The sequence below is a fragment of the Syngnathus typhle genome, linkage group LG6 (assembly GCF_033458585.1).
Source record: "Syngnathus typhle isolate RoL2023-S1 ecotype Sweden linkage group LG6, RoL_Styp_1.0, whole genome shotgun sequence".
Lineage (NCBI taxonomy): Eukaryota > Metazoa > Chordata > Actinopteri > Syngnathiformes > Syngnathidae > Syngnathus > Syngnathus typhle.
This window is the reverse complement of record NC_083743.1, coordinates 19,827,142-19,850,264: the sequence shown is the minus strand read 5'-3', so window position 1 is coordinate 19,850,264 and position 23,123 is coordinate 19,827,142. Positions and strand designations below refer to the sequence as shown.

Genomic DNA, 23,123 nt, shown 5'->3' with positions numbered 1-23,123 from the left:
AATTTGGCTTTCCCTCTGCCCCTTCCTCCACCCCTTGATTGGGTTTGTTTTTTTCTAAAACACTCTTTTGACCAGTGTCCACGTTTCCCACAGTTCCAACAGTTGTCAGAATCTTGTGGGGGTTTTGAATTGTATGGTGGCCTTTGACCTTGTTGGCCTCTACCTCCTCTGCCCCTCTGGGACCCTTGGAAGAAGACTGTTGTATCTTCATCTAGGTCATTAACGTCTAGATGAAATAGATCAGAACTTTTGCCTTTTTTTATCACTTTTTCAGCATGTCTGGCCCATTGCATAGTTGTTGTCACACTTGCAATATCTACTTCCACCAAATGTTTCCTCACCCAGTTGCCTATTTCAGGGTGGAAATTAGTAAGGAGCGCATTTTTAAGCTGTTGCTGATAAGCACTCTCAGCTGCATCATTGAATGGGATGCCACTATGCACCCTGAATTCTTTTTCAAATCTCAAGCGAAAATCATCAGTATCTTCCCCAGGCTTCTGTTTTATTCCTGCCAAATGACCATAATTCGCTCGTCTTTGAAATATAGTTCGCACTCTTTGCACAAGATCATTCCATTGTGCTGCATACTCCCCTCCCAATTGATTTCCCTCAACGGGATAGGGAAAAGGCCCTTGATTATTTCTACCTGTGTAATTTCCTCTAACCTTTGCCCAGTCTTTTCCCAAGGAAGACATTGCAGCTTCTCCTGCCTCATGCCCATTTAGTCTATAGGAATGTATGATTCCAGCCATGTCTTCTGCCCATTTTTCTGGGTCTTCAGCAACAGGGGTAACCCCTTCAACTGCTTTCCTTGCCTCTTCCAAAGTCCATGGCCGAAAAACATATGTATGTGGAGGTTGGCCTTCCCCTACAATAGGGTTTGGCACTTGGATCATTGGGCACACATCAACATTGTCTAAATTTTGGGAAAATCTAGCAGCAGTGGTTAAACTTCTTGTTTCTACAGGGCTTCTAATCATTTGACCCTGACCTTTTTTGCTGTTATATGGGGGAGGGCGCAGGTCTGTTAAGCTTGGATACAAGTTTTGCGCACAAGCGGACAGCCTCTCTTGCTCCTCTGCTTGCGCTGCATCTGGGACAGTGCGCCTGCGCACTGTGGCCTCATTGTCTTCCGGCCTGACAAACATGGTCGGAGCCTCATCACTTTTCATCTTTCTATCTTTTGTCTTTTGGATTTGTTCTCTTCTCTCTTGTGAAGCATTCAACCATATTTTAGCACAAATCAATTCTTTCTCTTTTCTTTTCTTTTTCAGTCCCTCTGACTTCCTATTCACACTCTCCTCTAAAACATCAACCACTATCTTCCACACTTCAACTTTCAACTTCCCTTCTACTCCATACTTTTTCTTCCACTTCGGCATGTATTGCATACAATTAACAAATTTACTCGCCATGTACTTCTCATCTCCGTCAAGAGCTAGAGATTTACCGTTTTTATTTCCCATCTTAATTTGGTATTTTAGGTTTATAGTACAATTTTTTTCTTAGAAATTTATTCTTTTTCTTTGAGGATCCTCAATGCAAGTTTAAATTGACCTTTCAACAATTACTAGCTTGTATTATTGCCGTGGATCAATGCTAGAACTGCTATTCAGTAAATTTATCCTACCAGTCACACTTTCCCAACCACACAAATTTCTTATCCCTGCCTACGCGAAGTCCTCTTTTAAAAATAAAAGAGCTGCTTCATCCGGATGAGGGACTCTACAACACCCCTTCCTTCCCTGGGAACTAAAGACAACCGTCCAGTTACCCAGCCCTGCCAACGCGAAGTTGTCCCCTTAGAACAGTGGTTGTCAAATCAGGGTACACGGAGGTACGTAAGATTTTACAAAAATATATAAAACAGTTTGAAAACCACTGCTCCAGAAGAGCCACTTCATCCGGAGGGGGACTCTACAACACCGCCTCCTTCCACAAGACTTCTTATCTTCTGTCTTGCCTATTTTTATTCCTGTGCACTTTTACGCGTTTTACAACGACACAATCCCACAACTTTAGAGCTTTAACTTACTTGTCCCCTTGATTCGCTGTTCAGCCGGATCCCGTCAATCCACATCTGCCAGACGAAGGCAGACCTAAGATGCTGGCCCAGCGAAGAATTTCCTTCCTAGGTCTTTCTTTACCAGGTCCGGCTAAATGGACGCTGGCCCGTCGACGGTGTACAGCGTGTCGTCCTCCGTCAGCCAGATGGCGGGTATGAGGGATCCCGGGTTTCGGCACCAAAATGTTAGGGTGGTGCTCACTCTAACTTATTTTGCAAGAACCACACGGAGACAAGTTAGTTGTTTTGGGCACCTGCAGGCGGAGAGTTCACTCGTCGCTGTGCTTACAGCGATGGTCGAATGAAGTCTGACTCTCTCTTCCCACAAGAGCATCTTTATTAAGAGAAAAAGGGTGGGGGTGTCAGTAGACTGAATAAACAAGTTAAAGCTCTTGACCTCTACATAAACAGAGCAGGGGATGTTTTACGACATTGTTTAGGATGGGACAAAGCTAGGTGGTTTATTACCGGTTACATACCAACGTAAGCATAAAACTAATCCACCTAAGTTATTTATTACCGGTTATATACATTCCAACATAATCATAGATCAAGATAGTTTGGAAAACCCTGACACACTGCTCATCTCAGTTTCTCCAACCAACCTAAACACATCATCGTCCACTTCTCAATTACCCTATTATTGCTCAACAGCCTCCAGAACATTCCCCATTACTGATTTCTTCCATAGGACACACATCTCACTCGCACTCATACACACACCCATTCATGAGGATCCTCTGCGCGCACACACACACCAGCACAAAAGGATGACGCACAACATATAGAACACACATCGATCCCACTAACACACCTTTTTGTTAGTCTTACTTTTCTGATTTATTCTCTATTTCACTTTTAGAAGCTATTTGTAATTCTTTTCTATTTATTTAGCAAATTTTAACTTCAGTGTTTCTTTATCTTACTTTATCCTTTTAACATAAATATCTCCTTTATATCTAAGCTAATTTCTCCCTAATTTTGGGTGCCAGGTTCCCACTTCATTACATGGAAACCTGATTTGATTTTGGCCTAGTCATAGTGTTTCTATTAATTTGTGCAGTCACGTGCCATGTGACCGTTTTCTCCGCAATTCCAGCATTTTATTGGAGGTTGTACAGCTCCTCTTCCTCGGCCTCTAAAGCCTCCTCTGTTAGACATTGCTCGCCCTCTCTGGCCTTTCTGTCCTCTGCCTGCATTTTGGTAAAAAGTGTCACTATCCTGGTCAACCAGAAAAGTGTCTTTTGAAGCTTTCATTTGTTTTCGTTTTTGTTTGCCTATTACTATTTTTTCCGCATGGAGGGCATGATTTATGTATTCCTCCAAAGTTCCGGTGTTCATTCCTATATGATTATTGATCACCCTAATTTGTATTGCAGGCTTGGACCCTACATGGATGGCATTTTTTAATTGTTGCTGATAAGCACCTTGAGGCGCATTATCTTCCACCAGTCCACTGTGTGTTTTAAACACTTTTGTCATGCGCACTCGATACTCATCAAAGGTTTCATTATCATTTTGCTTTGTTCTGCCTATTTCTATATAATTTGCTCTGATTTCCTTTGACCAATCCATTTCTAGCGGGCTTTTCTGCCTAGTGGTTCTGTCCGTCATCCCATAAGGAGGAGGTGATTCCTCAATTTTGTGTGTGTCATGCATTTGCGGATACAACTTCGCAATGATCTTTAGTTTTGAATTTGTAGCATGTGTTTTCTCTTCTTGCTCTTGTACTGCTTCTAGTTCTCCCTCAAATTTATATTTTTTAACCCATTTATCGAAACCTTTTTTAAATCGGTTGGGATCCTGTCTTTCAATTATTTTCCAATCTTTGCATTTTAGTTCATGTCGGGGTAGGGACTTTCGCTTATTATTTAAGTTTCCCATGGTTTATTTTTCTAAATTTTGGAGTTGGTAGTTTGAATGGCACCTACAGTGTCCTAAAACCAACTTTATTCACAGGACAGTGGTTAAAAATTCAATGTGTGGTAAGTCTCCTTTCACCTGCCCGAAGGGAGCGGAGAGTTGTTTGCCTCTGCAACCACACAAACCCACTGTTTACATTCCTTTTTAGTAGAATTAATATTCCTACTCACGGTCTGCTGATCCTCTTCGTCGGAAGATCTCGTCAACCCTCCCGGTGTCCAGCCGGACTGATCGAGACAGTCCCGTCAAAGGGCTTTTGTTTTACCTCGGCCGAGGATTGTCACCTGCGTCGAAGAGCCCGCTGGAACCGTTCAAGGCGTGTCGAGATCCCGGAACGAGCCCCCAATTTCTGTCAGGTTTATTTTGATGACTGAATAACTATTAAGAGAAGAGCAACAGCAAACAAACCACAAGTGAGACAGAATATTAAGTCTTTTCTCGCGAGGAGTGCAGTACAGATATCTTACAACAATCTCTACACACACTAAAATATCTGTATGCACTCGCGCTCTTTTTATTTGGATTTGCCCTACCCACAGTGTGAGACATAAGCCACTAAAGGGGAGGAGCAAAGCATGTGGGCTTTGTCTCGTAAGGAAAAATCACTAGGTGTTTACATACTGATAAGAACATCTGGGAAGAAGGAGTTTGAGTGGACTGGATACAGAAGAAAAAACCTTTGACCTCTAGTCGCACGGAGCGCGGTGGTGCGTTTACGGGCAGTCGGAGAAATCAACGCCAACAAAAAAAATTACATCCAGCCTAGTTAAGACCATACCAAAGACTATAAAAATGGGACCCATTGCCTCCCTACGTGTGTGACGATCATTGGGACTTAAAAAAAAAAAAAAGAAATTAAAAAATTTTTTGTACCCATGTATAATGCGCACCCCAGATTTTAGGACAATAAATTAGTTAAATTTTGCGCACTATACACGGAAAAAAACGGTAATCTCAATAAAAACAATCCGAAACACCTATTTGATACAGTGGCAAAGCTGACTCTGCGCCAGCCGACCCCCGATAGTTCCTTCCACTCAGCTGATGAGTTCATGAAGTTTTTTGCTCAAAATATTGAATCCATTAGGGATGAGATCAAGCATACCATTCCAATCGCTCGGTCAAGCCCGCCGTTTACCAACGCTGATGATCATGCAACAACCCTCTCAACTTTTAAAAGCGTGTCTCTTGAAAGGCCTACACAATTGGTTAGTGCGGCTAAACAAACAACATGTTTACTCGACCCTCTTCCAGCCAAACTACTTAAAGAATTATTTCAAATTTTAGGACCGTCCGTCTTAAATATAATCAATCTGTCGGTCTCCTCTGGGATAGTGCGAACAGCCTTTAAAACCGCTATCATTAAACCGTTACTTAAGCGACCAAATCTTGACCCGGATTGTCTCAGTAATTATAGGCCAGTTTCAAACCTCCCATTCATAGCAAAACTTCTTGAAAAAGTAGTAGCGCAGCAGCTTATCGATTACATGGTCGCCAATAATCGATATGACACTTTTCAGTCTGGTTTTAGAGCTAATCATTCCACTGAGACAGCACTTGCTAAAGTGACTAACGATCTCCTCATAGCTATGGATTCAAACACTTCGTCTGTACTGTTACTACTCGATCTTAGTGCTGCCTTCGACACTGTAGACTTTGATATTTTATTAGGGCGTCTTAAAAGTTGTGTTGGTATTTCAGGGTCAGCACTAGGCTGGTTCCATTCCTATCTATCAAACAGGACGCACCGAGTGGTCCATGGCAATGCGTCCTCGGAGCTCTATAATGTTACGTGTGGTGTCCCACAGGGATCGGTTCTCGGACCAATTCTTTTTAATATTTATATGATTCCGCTTGGGGACATAATACGTAAATATAATATTAGTTTTCAATGCTATGCGGATGACACCCAATTATATATGCCGTTATCGATGACAGATCCGCGGGATTGTTGTAATCTTGAGGCGTGCCTTGCTGAGATCAAGCAACGGATGTCTCTCAACTTCCTTCGTCTTAACCCAGATAAAACTGAGATGTTGATAATTGGTCCAACTCGTTATCAACACTTATTCAAGGAAACCGCTATAACTATAGATAACCGTACTATCACTCAAAGCGATACTGTAACTAATCTCGGGGTAATATTTGACCAAACTCTCGTCTTTCAAAAGCACATTAAGAATATAACCAGAATTGCATTTTTTCACCTTCGTAATATTGCAAAGATTCGTCCGATCCTCTCGACCGGTGATGCGGAAACTATTATACATATGTTCGTCACGTCGCGCCTGGACTACTGTAATGTACTATTTTCGGGTCTTCCTAAGTCCCGCATCAAAAGTCTACAGTTAGTACAAAATGCTGTTGCAAGGCTGCTCTCTCGGACAAGAAAATTTGATCACATTACCCCAATACTAGCCAACTTACATTTGCTCCCGGTCCATTTAAGATGTGACTTCAAGGTTCTTCTATTAACCTATAAATCACTGCATGGCTTAGCGCTTTCATATCTCGTCGACCTAGTTGTTCCTTATGTTCCGTCTCGTAACCTTCGTTCGCAAAACGCTACCCTTTTAGCGACACCGAGGGCCAAGAAAATGTCTGCAGGCTCTAGAGCATTTTCTATTCGGGCTCCAGAGCTTTGGAATGCCCTACCAATGGATATTAGGATGGCCTTTAATTAACCTGTAGTGGCCGATTCGGCTGGAGTTTGTTTTCTCTCCCTCTCCACCCCCTCCCTCCCCCCTCCCCGGCCGGGGAGGTGGTTAGGTGGCACCCATCCTGACAGCGGCTATCTGGATTCTCGTGGGCCAATTCAGGATGGGGGAACTGCAGCTCAACCTCCTCGAAGACACTGCCAGGACAATTGAGGGCTCCTTCGGCAGCCCTCTGCTCTGACATGGGCATCCACTTTTTATTTCATTGATTTTCATGTTGTATCATTTGTGCCCTCTCTGCATCCATTTCAACCTGGTGATCCTGAAAGGGGGATCCTTCCATCTGTGGTCCCTTCTCAAGGTTTCTCATTTTCCCCCGGTAGGGGTGTTTAAGTTTTTCCTTGCCCTTTTGGGAGCTTAAGATCAGGGGATGCTTTGAGAATAATTGTCAATTTCTGTCTATGTGAAGCCCTTTGAGACTGCTTGTGATTTAGGGCTATACAAATAAACTTGACGACTTGACTTATGAACTTTTTGATTTGCTTTTCAAAACTGTGCCAGCAAAAGCATTTTTTCCATACAAAGAAATAAACTCCGTGTCGGGGAATTGAAGCCCGATTTGCCGAGCCCAGGCTGACTCGTTTCACTAAAGGGTACCTGATTTGAGTCTGGGTGAAAACCAGGCTTCACACTTTTCTTTAACTTTTGCCAGGCTCTTCAAAAGGCCATGTGTGTCAGCGCCGTTTCCATTGTGTAGTGGTTATCACATTCCCTCACACGCTGAAGGTCCCTGGTTGGAAACAAGTCTTATGATCCTTTTGATGTTAGACTCTGCGTCGGCGAATTGAACCTTAGTTTGCCGAGCCGAGGCCGTGAATAGTATAGCTAAACCGGCCTGTTGCGTTTTGTTCAAGATGTCCATCGTTAAGCAAGGAAAACAAAAAATGTGGAGTAACAGTATTTGTAACATATATTAGGTTTTTTAATGGCAGTCAGTGCACAAGGCACTTCAGCAGATGAAACAACAACATCAAACTTCAAATCAGAAGGCTTTATACTGACCAAAAGCAGGAACTAGGAAGGGAATGGGAGGGAAGGATAAGGTCTGTTCTGTTATCACCTGAATGTCCTGTTATTTACTGAATGTTTTGTGACTATGTGTCATGTGCCGTGTCTCTGCTCACTGCCTATGTGTAAGTGAAAGTCACAAAGGTCTGGGTGGCGTGTCTGTGCTCTGATTGAGCGACTATGTTTGGGTAAATTATTTAGACATTGATCGATATGATATATAAGTATATATGTTTGTATAAACTAATAAGAGTATCTGCAGATTGCTGTTGCTCCCTCTTCAGGCCCTAAACTGATCGCCATTCAATTCCATCCATTCCGTCCATTATCTTTACCGCGGGGGGTCGCAGGCGTGCTGGAGCCTATCCCAGCAGTCATCGGACAGTAGGCGGGGGACACGTTGTAACTGGTTGCCAGACAATCGCAGGGCACACAGAGACAAACACTCATTCGCACTTGCACTCACACCTATGGGCAGTTTGGATTACTAAATCGGCTGACCAAGCATGTTTTTGTGATGTGGGAGGAAAACCCGGGGAAAACATATGCAGGCACGGGGAGAACCTACAAACTCCACACAGGGAGCACCAGATCACAAGTCAAAAGTCCTTACATGATACAAATGGATTTGTTTTCATGTCGAATCGTATGCTTTGCATGTTTGAGTGGGGACTTGGGGAGGTTTCACCGAACATGTGAATGAATGAGGGAGTAACCGTAAAGATCTGAAATAGTGATGGTTCGGGTGCGCTTGGTGCCCAGTAGGACTCACCTTTGGTCCAGTAAGTAAGGTGGACCACTGTAGCAGATGTTTCCATAGTGTAGTGATTATCACGTTTGCCTAACATGAGAAAAGTCACCAGTTCGTGACTGGGTAGAAACAGCTTTGTTACATTCCGATTGGCAGCGAATATAAAATGGACCTGAGGACTGCATTTCAGTGATTAATGAATTCTGATTAATATCTGTCAGGTCTAAATACCATTAGACATTTATTTACACACTGGAAACAAAGAGGAGAAGACAACCAGTATTCTTTTGCTCGCGAGGAGAATTAGGTAGAAGGCCCAGTTCACAGTCCTCCACCAATTCTGACCTGCCCTACCGTCATCTCCTCTTTTTATATTGGGTTGCCCTGGTTACAAGAGGCGTTGCTACACTAAAGGGAGGGGAGAGTGTGATTGTAGCAACGCTGTTCAGCTAGTTAATAATGTTGTGTGGTGCGAGGCCGCATGGCCTTGGCCGATCCGTGACCCCAGAAAGGAGTCTGTTCTTAGATGGTTGGCAGCCTCGTTCTCGGCTGCAATCTCCAAACCTGGATGCCGTGTGCCTCTTGTGCATACACTCCAACAAACGTTAAGTAGATGTGAGATAACTTGCATGAAGTCTACTTAAGCAAACATTGAGTAAATATGGGATAACTAAAAACTGTCTCGGACAAAAACAATTAACAGAGAAAGGACTTCTCTTGAACTAACAAAGAACAAAGATGTTCTGTTCCTAACTAGTGAGGGCCTCTCACAGATAAGCCAAGGAAGGGAGTATAAGGACTCCCCAAGGCTAGCCGGCACATATGTTGACTTGAGCGAAGATATGTGACCTCCGGTTTCAGGCCGACCAGCGCTTCAGCAAAACTAATTATTCTAACATTTCCCTCCTGTTTATCACATATTTGCTCAAATACTCACATCACCGTAAACAACCACTTCTCCCGATTTTCAGTTGTCGGATCACATTTATGAAAACAAATATGTTTACACTCAAAGGATAAACGTTGCGTCGTCATCATTCAGAATCGCATGGATCGGGGAAAAAGTCCTCTAGCGTCTGTGCACAAATCCCGTCATCAACATCATTATCATCATCATCGTCATCATCTTGTCGCTCAGACATTAGATAGATCCGAGCCATCTTGTCCTCCATGGGCGATATTGCTGTAGTGATGAGACGGTTAAACAGAGCACGCAGGCAAGGAACACAACAACATCCACACAAGGTGAGTATAGCAGCAAATACTGCAACTGATATCAAAATTGAGGACACAAAGGCTTTATACTTCCAAAAACATCCATCCATTTGTCCCACACTGATGTGTCCACACCAGAGTGCTCTTTCATCCTCGCATTGAGGGATTGCAGGCCTGCAATAGCCCTCGTCAGGCTCCCATCAGGGGCGGTGTTGTTGGGGATGAAGGTGCAGCATTGTTCTCCGAACATTGCGCAGACCCCTCCTTTCTCAGACAACAACATATCAAGAGCAATACGGTTCTGGAATGTCATTAGGGAGGTAGTGGCTAGCTGTTCATGCACTGCCTCAAGCCCCGCTTGTGTCCAATTGCCCAATTTTTTCACATTGCAGTGGATGTAATTTATTCTGTCTACGTTCTTGTTCACCGCTCACCAACAGCAAATGGAGGACTCCCGTCGCGCTGCAATTTGGTCAATTAATTCTTATTAATCAGGAACTCCTCTAGGGACTCCAATTGCATCAATTTCGGTCAGATCATCGTCGCCTCTCAAATTTAGAAATATTTTGGTTTTTACCAGCTTTCTTTCCAGATCTTGGCATGTTGATGCATATACAATTTCGCTTGACTACATTCTCTGAAAGCAATAGCTTTTTCTTTTTTTTTTTTTCTCTTTCTTAATGGATGTTCTATAGAATGGTCTGTCACACATTTCACAATCCAATAGATGCCATTCTCTACTCTTACCCCTCTTTTTGTCCATGATTGAATTTCAGTCTATGGACTTTGTCGCTGCACATCTTTAAAAACGTTTCAGGAGTTTAATCTGCTTCTTGTGTGTATAAAATTTGAAGTGTCTTTTGCGCTTTTGTTTTGCGGTTCTGTCCGCAAGCTTGTTAGCTCTTGACACCTTATCAGTCTCGTGTGTGTGCAACAACCATGATGCCGGCCCACCGCCCACACGAGCATAGCAGTGGCCCCCGCGGACAGCCCCGCCTTGCAACAACGCGCAGCGCAGGCACGCTTATCAGTCTTCTCAAAGGGCAGGCCAACTTTGCTGTTGCGCTCCCCCATCATGTTCACCTTCAACATCTTTCAGTCTTCTACACAACATTTGCTGTCTCTTATTCTCGTCCTATCAAGCCACCATTCTAGTCACTGTCTGCCACACACGTCTTATTTTCTCTACTGCCACACAGTGCTCATCTTAGTTTCTCCAACCAACTTAAACACACCATCATCCACTTCTCAATTTCCCTATTATTGCTCAGCAGCCCCCTGAACATTCTCCATTACTGATTTCTTCCATAGGACACACATCTCACTCACACTCATACACACACCCATTCATGAGGATCCTCTGCGCGCACACGCACACACACACCAGCACAAAAGGATGACGCACAACATATAGAACACACATCGATCGCACTAAGAACACCTTTTTGCTCGTATTACTTGTCAGATTTATTCTCTTTTTTACTTTTAGAAGCTATTTGTAATTCCTTTCCATTTGTTTTGCAAATTTTAACTTCAGTGTTACTTTATATTACTTTATCCTTTTAACACAAATATCTCCTGTATATTTAAGTTAATTTCTCTTTAATTTTGGCAGCCAGGTTCCCACTTCATTACATGGAAACCTGATTTGATTTGACTTTGGCCTAGTCATAACTGTCTTTGTTAATTTGTGCAGTCACGTGCCATGTGACCGGTTTCTCCGCAATTCCAGCATTTTATTGGAGGTTGCACAACTCTTCTTCCTCGGCCTCTAAAGCCTTCTCTGTTGGGTATTGCTCGCCCTCTCTGGCCTTTCTGTCCTGTGCCTGCATTTTGGTAAAAAGTGTCACTATCCTGGTCTACTAAAAAAGTGTATTTTGAAGCTTTCATTTCTTTTAGTTTTTGTTTGTCTATTACTACTCTTTCCGCATGGAGGGTGTGATTTATGTATTCCTCCCGCTATGATCTTTAGTTTTGAATTTGTAGCATGTGTTTTCTCTACGTGCTTCTCTACTTTCTCTAGACCTCTCCCTTCTTCTCTAACTCTGTAAATTTTGGTTTTCTCTTGCCTGCCTACTGTTAGGCCCAGTCTCATCATCTTCCTACTTGCAATACGGTGCTTTCTGAGCTCTCTCTCTCTCTCTCTCTCTCTCTCTCTCTCTCTCTCTCTCTCTCTCTCTCTCTCTCTCTCTCTCTCTCTCTCTCTCTTCTCTCTCTCTCTCTCTCTCTCTCTCTCTCTTCTCTCTCTCTCTCTCTCTCTCTTTCTCTCTCTCTTTCTCTCTCTCTCTTCCAAAACACTACATCATCAGATGCCTTCTTTAATTTCTTTAAGATTTATTTATGTTGTTTTGTTTATGGCACCTCTAAGTCCTAATAATTTGATTGTCCCTCAAATTTATATTTTTTAACCCATTTAGCGAAATTTCTAAGTTGGTCGGGATCTTGCCTTTCAATTATTTTCCAATCGTTACATTTTAGAGTATCTCGGATATTAGTTTTACTCTTCCCGTTCCCCATTTTAATAAATTTGGTCCCAACTGTAAAACCATAGCGGTTTCTAAAGTCGGGTGTTCCCAGTGGGATAACGAAAAGATCCTGTGGTGATTCTCACTTCTACCAGCGTTCTGGTGGAGAATCCTTGCCTATTGCGTCCATGTGTTCCCCACTGCTTTAATATGGAATACTATATCTAGTGATATGTATTCCCATGCACACTCTCATTCACACAGTATTGCGTGACTTTCGGTTTAACTTCCCGCGGACTACGCTAACCCTTTTGAACGGATTTCTCCGTCGGACGACTGTGTCCTTTTATTTAAACGGAATTTTCATTTTCAGCTTTTCTGAGGCTCCGCAACCTACTTACTTGGACATCGCTGTCCTACACGGATTTTCACTTATGCAGGGTCTGTGGACTTCCGTTGTCCTACTTACACACCTAGGGTTTTACAGGGCATGAGAAGCCCTCGGCCGTACCACACTTTTAAACAAAAACAAACTCACCCTCTGGTTCTCTTCACCTCTGCACCTCGGATTGCCTTCAACCTTTAGATCCCAGCTGACGAGTAGACAGCCAGCCCTTGAAAAGGATTCTAGGACCCCACCTAGGGAGGTCGTGCCGCGCGCGGTCTTTCTGGATCTCTGCTGACGCCCGCTGGAATCCTCAGGTGTATTGGCATCCGGCTCGAAGGACCAATAAAATGTCAGGTCTATTTACCATCAGACATTTATTTACACACTGGAAATAAAGAGGAGAAGACAACCAGTATTCTTTTGCTCGCGAGGAGAATTAGGTAGAAGGGCCAGTTCACAGTCCTCCACCAATTCTGACCTGCCCTACCGTCATCTCCTCTTTTTATATTGGGTTGCCCTGGTTACAAGAGGCGTTGCTACACTAAAGGGAGGGGAGAGTGTGATTGTAGCAACGCTGTTCAGCTAGCTAATAATGTTGTGTGGTGCGAGGCCGCATGGCCTTGGCCGATCCGTGACCCCAGGAATGCAGAGCCTGTTCTTAGATGGTTGGCAGCCTCGTTCTCGGCTGCAATCTCCAAACCTGGATGCCGTGTCCCTCTTGTGCATACACTCCAACAAACGTTAAGTAGATGTGAGATAACTTGCATGAAGTCTACTTAAGCAAACATTGAGTAAATATGGGATAACTAAAAACTGTCTCGGACAAAAACAATTAACAGAGAAAGGACTTCTCTTGAACTAACAAAGAACAAAGAACAAAGATGTTCTGTTCCTAACTAGTGAGGGCCTCTCACAGATAAGACAAGGAAGGGAGTATAAGGACTCCCCAAGGCTAGCCGGCACATATGTTGACTTGAGCGAAGATATGTGACCTCCGGTTTCAGGCCGACCAGCGCTTCAGCAAAACTAATTATTCTAACAATATCATAGACGAGTCCTTTCAGGGTCATAATTGTGTGTCGACCGCTTCCTCGTGGCAGCCAGCCCTAAAAAAAGATGGGAACGCCTAAGGGAGTTTCGCCAAGATGAATTAGGAAGAACTTTATGAAACAAAGTTGATGTTAAAACGTAGGTGGACGTAATGTCTGGAAGCTTGTGTTCAACAGAAGACTGTTTGGTAACAGTGAACAACGGACAGATTCAGAAGGGTAATTTAATTACCCCATGACCCAGCTTCGTTCCGGGGATGCTACGGCCATAACGCTATACGATCATGTAATAGCATACAAGAAATTTATGGTCTTTTCTTTGGGATCTTCAGCCGACATACCCAGGCAGACCATGATGTTAAAATGTTGATGGAACTATCCAACTGCGCAGATCCGAGGATCCCAAAGATTTGGGGTGAGACAACATTGAACAGATATTTTTCTTTGTTGACAGTGTCACTTCTTTTGTGGCTTAGCTCTTCTTCGTTTCACATCTAAAGTATCGTATCATTTTACCTTGTAGCTTATACTACACCGTACATGCCATATCATGTCGCCCATACAACTCATGCATGAGATGCGATGGCTGAGATATTTAGGCGCTGGGTTGCTACTCCACTGTGCTCTCCACTCGTCATTTCATATCACATCCTCGTCGGATTTTCAGGCTTCACAAAGTATCTTGGCACAACGTACATAGCGTGTATTGTCAACGCCAGATGAACAAGACGGGGTGGCGGAGAGTTTAAGGCGATGGATTGCTAATCCATTGTGTTCTGCATGCATAGGTTCAAATCCCATCCTCGTTGAAAGTTGGTGTTAAATTGTTGCACAGTGGAGCTTATTTTCAAACGTCCTGGTTCTCCAACAAATCAGTATTAAAACAAGACATTCACGAATTTTTTGCCCCGGTTGTCGAACGAAATTCAATTGTCGAATCTCGCGAGCCGAGAGGACCCAATGCCCACTGACTCCGTTCGTTATTACATTCTCGTTACTCTGAGGATTGCAACAACTCTAATCATGCCTCCAAAGGAAGCAAGTGGGAGCAGTAAAGCCGTCCTAAAACACAAAGACGCTCCTAAAGCAATGCAACAGTGAGAGCCCAGCGCGCTGCGGTTGCGTGATCGGACCAAATTAAGGTCCCTGCGCACTGAGGTCCACTTAAATTTTGGATAGTACATCAGGACTTTAAAAATATTTTCTAAATTTCAGCGACGGGTCTGTCACAATATTGCGACCAGTGTGGTGCAGTTGCGCGGTCGGCGACGCGCTACGGTTGCGCGTTCGGCGGTGCGCTGCAGTTGCACGATCGGACAAAAATGTGCAAATGAACAAATGCTTAAAAAAGGCGGTTTTTTTGCTTGGAATGGGTTAATTTTTATTCCATTATTTGTAATGGGAAAACATGATTCGGAATTTGAACGATTCACTTCTCGAACAGCCTTCTGGAACGGATTGTTGTCGTCAACCAAAGCTCCACTGTATTTGTAATGGGAAAAATAGATTCGGAATTCGATCGATTCGCTTCTCGAACCGCTTTCTGGAATGGATTGTGGTCAAAATCCAAGGTTTGACTGTATTTCTGCTATTCTTGTTAAAATCACACTTACATGTGAACTGGAAATGACAATAATAACACATAGTGAAAACCAAATTGAGCAAATTGGCTACTTCAGAAGTGTGTGTCAAACTGGTAGCCCTTTGCCTTAATGAGTACCCAGGAAGTAGCTTTTGAATTAAGAAAGGTTGGTGACCCCTGGCATACAACATACAACAATAGGGAAAAAACACACTCAAACTATAACTAAAGAGAATAATGAATGGATCCAGGTTCATATGGAAAGTGTCAAAGAGAAGTGATTTCAGAGCCTTCTTAAATTGGTGAGTCCCATAAAAATAGTGGTAGCGAATCGATGGCATTTAACAATGTCACATTGAATTATATAGATGCATTAAGATGCAGATATAGAATATATAGATGCAGTAAGATTATCAATAGAGCCGATATATGCTTGAAATATATCATTGGAGCCAACGTGTATCACTATATCCGAGTGGCTAGTTTTGTTGGAACTACGCTGTTGACTAGACCTATTGCGAGCTAGCGCCCTTAGATTAGCTTCTATGTCGGGTGCTCTGCCTCCAGGGATACACAATACTGTGGCTGGATTTTTAAGTGTGATGTTTTTCAGGTAATGGAGTCAACTATGACCAAGGTGCGAGAGCCAGTAGGCCGAGATGGCTTGGGACGGCTATGCGTCTTAACTGGCTTATCGTGGTTAGCAAGCCGTTTGGGGCTAATGCTAACTGGGCTAGCAGGCTGACTACAGTCCGCATCAGGGTCCGCCACATTTACTGTTATACCACTATTATATACCAGAAGTCTCTCTTTGCGCCTTTATCCCCCTACTTGTACCTTCCTGTAAATCGAGCTGTTGTTACATGCAGTTTCTCACACGTGAGATTAATAAAGTTCCTCTTATCTTTATCTTTATCTAGCTGGCGAACACGTCCCTCTAGCAGGGACAACCTCTCTGAGAGAAGGGTGCAGTTGGTGCAAAGAGCCGTACAAACCTCTTGATCCGCAGCCATACTTACGTGTCCGATGATCGACGGTAGACAAACAGCCACGAACCCTCCGCTGAGAGCCAAACAGTGACGCGATTGAAATGGCAGGAATTGACGGTCCGCGACTTTCAACAATAGTAAACTCCAAAAAGTGGAGTAAAAAGCGAGGAAAAACTAGAAAAGCATATAGAAATGTAGGAATGTAGATCGTCTCTCTAGTGACGCTGCGGCGCTCTACGTGGCAAACCGGAAGTATGATACAAAGTGAGGTTAAAAAGATGTAAAATAACACAAAGTAACAGAGAGCGAGTTACCGAGGTGGCCATCTGCGGCGCCATCTTACGATGTAATGATACCAACCAATGCATCTATATAATTACTCTGCTGCAAACACTGGTTAACGCACATGGATTGAAAACCTGCTTAAATGCTATTTCGCACAAAGAAGTAAACTCCCCGTCCGGGAATCGAACCCCGGTCTTCCGCGTGACAGGCGGAGATACTGTCCACTATACTAACGAGGACTGTGGGCTGTAGGGGGCAAATTGCGGGAGAAAGGAAAGGGAGGGGGCGGGCGAGAACGCTCACGGAACACATGCGCGCATAACTATTATGTGGATTTTAACCGTCTGTAAAGGTTTCTAAAACACTTCTGAAATGGGGCAATCTGCTGGTCCGGTTCGCATATGCCTGCTTTCAAGTTTAGAGAGCACTACCTTTAGTGGGAGCATTAGAGATTAAAGGTGAGGTTATGGAGGGTTAAGGTAGGCGGGTTAGCAGGTTAAAGTTTAATTATTAGGGTTTGTTAATTGTTAGGGTTTTAGGGTTAGCGTTAGGGCTTGAAGTTGGGGAATTGGGAGCCTTAGGCCAACCAGATTCCATTTATTCCATAAATCACTGGCATTCAGTCTTCAGGGCTTCCAATCAGAATGTAACGGGGTCAGCTGGTCTACTATGGGGCTCATTGGTGCAGGGGAATGATTCCCGCCTAGGGTTCTTTGATTACCCGGGTTAAACTCCCAAACGAGCTTTTCTTTGAAACACTGTTGTCTATCGTTGTGTGGACTGTTTGACAGGCCAATGTTACACAGAATGTAACATGGTCTGCAAGCTTTCTTTGAGGCTCGTTTGTCTAGGGCAGGGGTGTCAAACTCATTTTTGTCGCGGGCCACATTGTAGTCAAGGTTTCCCTCGATGGGCCATTATGACTGTCAACCCAAATAAATAAACACCTCATATTATATACAGTATAAGCTACAAAAAAACTGACAATAATAATAATAATAATAATAATAATTGTTTTTTCAAATCAGAGGAGTGGAAACTTTTCAAATATTTCCAAAATAATTTTAAGAAGATTCTTGAAAGTTACGACAATTTGCAATTTTAGTATGACATACATTTAATGCACAATTTGTCGTTCCGGGCCACAGAAAATGATACGGTGAGCCATAACTGGCCCTCGGGCCTCGAGTTTGACACCGGTGGTCTAGGGGTATGAATCTTGCTTTGGGTGTGAGAGGTCCGGGGTTCAACTCCCAGATGATCCCTTCGTTATCACATTGCTGTTGATCAACTAGCCCGATTTCATCTGAGGTGCTGTTGGAATAATTTAAGTAAAGCCTTGTCATTTATGAGTTTATGGCTTTAGGTTCTTTCTCTGTAGTGACAGGGAAGCCTTTTGATCTCTGTAAGCCATACATATGTGTCCTTCCTGTCCTTATGTTATCTGTGTGTTTTTGTTCCTGTAAGAGGTAAACACAGTTTGAAGTGGTTGCGTACAAGTTATCCCATATTTACTCAAGTCTTGTTCAAGTGTTTCGGACAAGTCACTCATTGTTATTGACTGTTAATTTACTAAGTAAATAAAGTCTAGCCAAGGTTTAGTTGCATTGTTCCACAGGAAAAGCGGCAATTCAAGTTATCTGATCACACTCGAGAACGGCTCGGCCAACAACTGGAGAAGAACAGATGGACAAACTCTGCGGGGGTCACGGGCCAACAATGAAGTGCTAATTCACACCACACTACATTCCTTAGCTAATCAACGTTGCTACAGACACAATCTTCCCTCCCTTTAGTGTAGCAATGCCTCTGTAACCAGGGCAACCAAAACATTAAATAGAGGAGCACGTGGAGGGAGAACTCAGAATTGATGGAGATTGTAACCGAGTTTCCTCTCTCTATCGTTCTCCTCGCGAGAAAAGACTTAATATTCTGTCTCACTGGTGGTTTGTTTGCTGTTGCTCTTCTCTTAATAGTTATTCAGTCATTGAAATAAACCTGACAGGTGCATATTACATGGGCTGTCAATTAAAACGAAACGGGTTCAGTTAATTTACCTCGGGTCTCTTAAATGTTTTGTTTTGATTCTCATCACTTGCCGTCATGTGTCATCCATTGCGCCACTCACCCTACAAGACTGTATCGACTGTAAACTTGTGTGGAAAACTGTCATTGTCCCAAGGAAGGCTGTCTACCAACAGTGACCAGCAGACAAATTCAACAAGGTAATTTGATTAAACCATAACCCGGATTCGAATCGAGCACCACTACACGATCATAGCGTGTATGCAGTAGCGTTAAAAAAGTTATGCATATTGGCCATGATCGTATAGTGGTTAGTGCTCTGGGTTGTGGTCGCAGCAATCCCGGTTCGAATCTGAATCATGGCATAATCAAATTACTTTGAAGAAATTCTCCCTTGCTCACTATTGCTAAACTGCCATCTTTTGGACAATAACGATTTTCCACACAAGTTGACGGTCAATAGCCGTAACTTGTCTGGCGAGTGGCGCAATGGATAAAGCATCATGGCATATTCAAATAATGTCACCCATTTTTTTTTTCATTTTTGCAAAAGTGTTACAAGCTTACAAGCCACATATTCCCGTGGGGCTCGTCGAACAATGGGTAACGCATCTGTCTACAGATCAAAAGATTCCAGGACTCCTGGCCAGCTCACATGCCATTTTGTGGTCAACATTAGCTATGTGTAGTTTATGTGAACTTTTGGGTTTAAGTAACTCACAGACACTGTCAACAAATAGTCTTTCCAATTTTGTCTCATCGCAAGTCGTAGGGATCATCGGATCTGCGTAGTTATTGGATAGTTCCACCAACATTTTAATATCAACATTCTTTCATGGTCTGCCTGGGTGTCGTGGCTGAAGATCCTAGAGAAAAGACCCTAAACATGCAACTGCATATTGGCCATAATATAGCATTGAGGCGGCTGCAACCCCAGTTTGAATCTGGTTAATAGCAGAATAAACTTGTTACAGTTCTTTTTTATTCACCCTAAACAGTCTTACGTTGGACCATGACAAATTTACATACACACAAGCTTACAGAAAATGACAACTTCCCGTGGGGCTAGTGGCTCGTTCCTTGCTCTGAACGGACAGCCAAAACGATTCCTAACACTTACTAATTAAGTCCTAACCAATTCCTGTGTGTATGGGGTGGGGGGGGGGCAAAGGAACCAATCAGATGGCCCGAATCCATGCATGGCCGATGACGGCAGTGATCAACACAGTGGTATTTGAGAAGTGAAATGAAGTTTATATTATTTGCAGACAGTGTGCAATCATTATTTAAACAAAAGTAGGCAGGTGCATACATTTGGAAACCCCATCAGAAAAATGACATCAATATCTAGTAGTTCCTCCTTTTGCAGAAATAACAGCCTCTAAACCAGTGGTTCTTAACCTGGATTCGGTCAAACTCTATGAGTTCCGTGAGTCGGTCTCAGGGGTTCAGCAGATTTATAAATTCGTGATAACGCATATCTGAACTGGTCTCGCAAAGGCAACAGCAGAAGTCCTACTGATTTGCTGGCATGTCATTTTTTGTGAATTCATGCATTGTGTTGGTTTTATTCTTTCAACAAGGTGGTGTTCATGCACTTCTGCATGAGTTCCGCTCTATTCTTCTGGCCCAACTCTTTCGGCGCAGCCGTTAGGTAGATATGATGACCATGGAAAGTTCTTTGTGAATTATCAATCTTTGCCTTTCATGTTCATTGGGACTACACTTTTAATAGGTACCTACACTGTGTATTTGGATAGAGACTGCTGAAAGGGTACACATATGCCTCGTGAACTACATGCATTACTGCGGGTGAAGCGTGAACAAATAAGTCAGCAGACAAGTTTGCCAATTTATTAGTGCCCAGAAGAGAAGCACTTCACAGTTTAACTATTTAATGTCTGCCAGAATGATTGATGTACAGCTGTGGAGCCCTTTCTGCGAGATGCGAAAGAAGGTCCCTCTCCCAGCGCCAAGGTTCTTTATACTACTCTGGGCCGCCTTCCTGCAAGGAGGCGACTCTGCCTAGCCTAGTGGTGGCCAACCCGCGGCTCGCGAGCCGCATGCGGCTCTTTGGCTGGTTTCATGCGGCTCTTTTACGTTCATATCAACATTTGTGTTTATTTTTCATGCGTATTTGCTTCGCTTGAGTTCAATATGGTATTTTGGTCAAACGCGCATGCGCGTGAGGTGAAATCCCGCAAAGGAGGAGTGACAAACAGAGCGACTGGTTTTGATGGCTTTTTAATGAATGGCGACTGTGACTACGGGGGCCCATTAGGTCCAGAAAAGCTGACACGACGCTTGCCAAAATGGCAAGGAAAAAATGCACAGCTAAACGAATATATGACGATGAACACAGGATGTTTTTAACAGAGTTAAAGTTGTTTTTTGTTGAACGCTATGGCAAGCCATTCTGCCTGATATGTCGGACGTCATTGGCGCATTTAAAAGCTTCAAATGGTCAGCGCCACTTCAGCTCACTTCATGCCAATATCGATAAGGACTTTGCAAAAGGGACTGAATTTCGCAAGCACAAGTTTGGAGACTTTGAAAAGTCAGGCAGAAAAATAGGTACAGTTTTTCAAAAAAATTACGAAGCACTCAGAGACTGTCACACTTGCATTGTTTCAACTGGCTTGGAATATTGCACGGGCTAAAAAGCCATACAATGAAGTGGAGTTCGTTAAAATATGCCTCAGTGACGTTATTGAAATCTTGTCTCCTGAAAATGACAAACTAAAACGAATGGTCTGTCCCGCCACACATAGTAAGTGAAAAAACGTATGTTTTTGTTTGTGGAATTTGTTGAACTGAGTTTGTCCGTGTGAGACAATGCACACAATGTTCATTGTTGAAAATGTGGTCTTTGGTCTGTGGTTTTAGTACTGTAGGAGTCAATTTGTCATTATCATGTTGGTGCGTGACATAATAATGTCACACAATAAATTTGGCTGAGCAGAGGGGTGTGTGTGTGTGTGTGTGTGCGTGTGTGTGTGGGTGTGCGTGTTTGTGTGTGGGTGTGTGTGGGGGGGGGGGGGGTTTGTGTGCTCAGGTGTATGATGTGGCTCTTGGCGATGACACAGTAAAAAATGTGGCTCTTAGTCTCTGACTGGTTGGCCACCCCTGGCCTAGCTGGTGTGATAAGGTGTGACCTTGTAGTCTTAACTGAGAGCGACTTCTACATATGTGCAAAGGGTGTCATAGAGAAGAGAAAGCTAATAAAGCAAGACAAGGGTTACAGCGATATAACGGCATAGCTAAAGCTACCTAGCTAATCACATGTGCCAAAGAGGCCTATTCTAACAAACCGTTGGTGAGAATGGGTAGACAGGGAAGCCTGTAATATCATGACTCGTCCCTGGTCACGTCCATGTTGTCATAGTTTTGTCCGTGTGTCTGTGTGCTCACCCCTCCCCTCCTGTGTGCCCATGATCAGTGCGATCATTCTCACCTGCCTCTTGTTACCTGTCTTGTATATTAAGTCCTGTCTGTGTATCACTCCCTGTCGGAGCATTGATGTGTTTGTTACTGTCATGAGGTTTTTTTGGTTCCTGTCTTGGTAATGTCACCCTGTCTTTTTGTCTCACGTCTCTGTTGTTGGTTTTGTTAGTAAGTCTTGTCAGTTTGCCGAGTCTTTTGAGTTTGCTTCAATAAACCGTGGTCCAAGCTGCACTTGGTCCCCCTGCTCCATTTCCACACTCCGTTCGTGACATGTAAGAGAGTCCATCACTCGTATACTCCATCGCTTTTCGGCCTTTTGGCTAAAATCAAGTGTAGTATCTGTTCTTGGGTTTGCGGGATTAAGAGAGCTGACCATAGAAGAGAGAATTTTAACCATAAAAGTGGTGATTTTACCCTTGGTTTTACGAATCAGTTCTGTTTTCATCCCAACAATGAAGGTGCTTTTAGAGTTGGACCGAGCCATTTTTTACTTCATCTGGAAATCCAAGTTGGAGAGACTGAAGAGGGACACCATGAAGAAAAACAAAAAAATGGGAGGAAAAGGAGTGCCGGACTTAAAGCTCTTCTTAAAGCCTCGGAAGCAGATATGTTGCCCTGCACCTGCGAAGCGCGCTCCTTACACCAAATGCACCGAAAAGCCAAGCAATGACACGATTCTGGATGGACTCATACCTCCGGAAACTAAAGCTAATAACCACCGACCAAAGAATTCCTGTGTCTTTTAACCTGCCACCTTCTTATTCCTTAATCAAGAAGTTTTTGAAGAACTTTAAATTAGAGCAAGAAAATAGTGAAATTTTAACAAATCACAGATGTTTGATCTCTGTCGTACAGGAGCGGGAAGCGGTGTGTCCAGTGCGCGGGCTTGCATTCGGCGAGCCCGCAACAGTTTGGCGCAACGACAACCACCCCGCCCTCTCGAAACAAACTTCGGGACCTGTCATGGATGGTGGCCCATGATATCCTCCCAGTCAGGTCCGTTATGCACTCTCAGGGCATGTCAGCGCTCTCAACGTGCCCCTGACCTGGCTGTGGCGCCCAGGAGTCAGTGTGAGACCTGCTCTGGTAGTGTAGGGCTGCCGTAGACCTGTGGGCAACCTGCAATTCCCCGCAAGGTAAGCGCAGAATGCAGACCTTGTACTCTATGCGGTGACCCCGTTGAAAATCAAGCAAGAAGACTTTACAAAGCAGTCGCT

At 43.6% G+C, this 23,123-nt stretch overlaps 1 pseudogene; it reads left to right on the top strand.

The window, feature by feature from the left end:
* Positions 1–22,206: 22,206 nt before the first annotated feature.
* On the top strand, positions 22,207–22,375 carry LOC133156278 (U2 spliceosomal RNA; annotated as a pseudogene).
* The last annotated feature ends 748 nt before the right edge of the window (positions 22,376–23,123 follow it).